The following is a 2830-nucleotide window of genomic DNA, read 5'->3' on the forward strand; positions in this document are numbered from 1 at the left end:
TGAAATCTGTTGTACAAACTGGGTCCAACCTTCTTGTGCCCACACAACCTATCGCTGTAATAGCGAACAAAATAAAACACAAACATTTTCAAAAAGAGAGCAAATTTCCTCTTCCAAATACAAAGGGTGCCTCATCTCAGCCACCCGAACCTATAATACCTCTGGCCACTCGGGTGGACGCCTGGCAGGCTATCCCCGGAGTGTCAGAATGGGTCATGGGGATAATAAAGGAAGGCTATTCACTCCAGTTCGCTCGAAGGCCCCCGCGCTTCAGCGGCGTGGTCCCCACCTCGGTAAGGAGCAAGGACGCGCACGTCCTACGCTCAGAGGTGTTGACATTGCTGGGGAAGGGCGCCATAGAGATGGTCCACCCAGCTCAGAGCGAGTCAGGCTTTTACAGCCGCTACTTCCTCGTCCCAAAAAGAGATGGAGGTCTGAGACCCATTCTCGATCTGAGGCTTTTGAATCGGGCCCTCATGAGACGGCCGTTCAAAATGCTAAACTTAAAGCAGATCCTCTCGCACATTCGCCCAGAAGACTGGTTTATTTCACTGGACCTAAAAGATGCGTACTTTCACATCCAGATAGCCGCCCATCACAGACGATTCTTGAGATTCGCCTTCGAGGGTGTGGCTTATCAATACACGGTCCTGCCCTTCGGCTTATCCCTGGCTCCCCGCACGTTTACGAAGTGCATGGACGCGGCTCTTGTCCCTCTGAGACAGAAGGGAATCCGCATCCTCAACTACCTCGACGACTGGCTCATTCTGGCCCAGTCCGAGACGGAGCTACTATCTCACAAAGCCCTTCTCCTCAGCCACCTGGAGTGCCTGGGACTCAGGGTCAACTTGACCAAGAGCGCGTTGCGTCCCAGCCGGCAAATCTCGTTTCTGGGAGCAATTTTCGACTCGACTCGGTCAAGGGCTATGGTCGTGCCGGAGCGAGCTCTGGCAATACGACAGTTAGCGAGCTCGTTCCAAATCGGAGCCCGCCACCCCCTCAAGAAGTTTCAGAGGATGCTAGGCCTTATGGCTTCTGCATCCCCGGTGCTCGAATTGGGCCTGCTACACATGCGGCCCCTTCAGCGCTGGCTAAAACCTCGAGTTCCACCTCATGCGTGGCGTCACGGACGTTGTCGTGTCAAGGTGGACCAGGCCTGCGTAAGGGCCCTGGTCCCCTGGAAAGACCCACGGTGGATGGAGAGGGGCGTGCCCTTGGGATCGGTTTGCAGAAGGAAGGTAGTCACGACAGATGCCTCCAACAAGGGTTGGGGGGCGCTGTGCGATGGCAGCCCGGCTTACAGCCTGTGGTCGAAAGCGGAAGAGGGGTTTCACATCAACTGCCTGGAAATGCTGGCAGTATGTCATGCCCTCCACTCATTCCTGCCAAACCTGAAGGGACACCACGTGCTGGTCCGATCGGACAACATGACGGTGGTATCCTACATAAATCGCCAAGGAGGTCTTTCCTCCAGACGTCTCTTCACACTGGTGAAGGGCCTTCTGGAATGGGCTCAGCTCAACCTGGCCTCGCTGAGGGCGGTTCATGTACCGGGCAGACTGAACCAAGGGGCGGATATGCTATCACGAAGCAATGTTCCCTCAGGAGAGTGGATGCTTCACCCACAGACGGTTCAGAAAATCTGGGAGATCTTTGGCAAGGCAGAGGTCGACCTCTTTGCCTCAAAAGACAACTTTCATTGCCCGACATATTTCTCCAAGGACAGGGATGCGTTGGCTCACGACTGGCCCAACCTCCTTCTGTATGCTTTTCCCCGACATCCTTGATCCCTCAGGTTCTCAAGAGAGTCAGGGAACGGGCTCACAGGCTCCTCCTGGTGGCTCCTCTGTGGAGGAACCAACCATGGTTTTCAGAACTGTGCCAGCTGCTTTGCACAGCCCCCTGGCCGATCCCCCTGAGACGGGACCTCCTCTCTCAGGCGAACGGAACAATATGGCACCCCCAGCCCGGTCTGTGGGCTCTGCACCTCTGGTGTCTGGACGGGATCCTGGGTACCTCCCAGAAAACGTCCTGAACACGATCTCCCAGGCTAGAGCTCCGTCTACAAGACGCCTCTATGCCCTTAAGTGGTCTGTCTTTTCCACCTGGTGTTCTACCCGTGGAAAAGATCCAGCCTCCTGTGACATATCAGTGATATTGTCTTTCCTCCAAGAGCTGTTGGACAAGGGCCGCTCCCCGTCCACACTCAAGGTCTATGTGGCTGCTATAGCGGTTTTTCACGCCCCGATAGCAGGCCGATCGATTGGCAAAAACAACTTGGTTGTTCAATTTTTGAAGGGGTCCAGGAGGATGAATCCTTCTCGTCCTCACACTATCCCTGCTTGGGATCTGTCCACCGTCTTGAGGGCTCTGAAAGGCCCTCCCTTTGAACCATTGACATGGTGGACCTTAAACCCCTGACGCTTAAGGCCGCCCTGCTGCTAGCCTTAGTGTCGGTAAAACGTGTGGGAGATCTGCAAGCACTCTCCATAAGCCCCTCCTGTCTTGAGTTTGGGCCAGGAGACTCCAAGGTCATCCTGAAACCAAGACATGGGTATGTACCTAAGGTGCCCTCCACTCCGTTCAGGGCTCAGGTTGTTACGCTTTCTGCGCTCCCTTCCTCAGAAGGTGATCAGGAGTTGAGCCTGCTCTGCCCGGTCAGGGCATTGAGAATGTACATCGAGCGATCCGCCCCCTTTAGGCAGTCGGAGCAGCTCTTTATCTGCTTTGGTGGCCGCAGCAAAGGGCATCCGGTCACAAAGCAGAGACTCTCTAGATGGATAGTTGATGCTATCACGCTAGCCTATTCCTCCCTGGGCCTGGAATGTCC

Source organism: Labeo rohita, unplaced genomic scaffold, assembly GCF_022985175.1.
Source record: "Labeo rohita strain BAU-BD-2019 unplaced genomic scaffold, IGBB_LRoh.1.0 scaffold_113, whole genome shotgun sequence".
NCBI classification, from domain to species: Eukaryota; Metazoa; Chordata; class Actinopteri; order Cypriniformes; family Cyprinidae; genus Labeo; species Labeo rohita.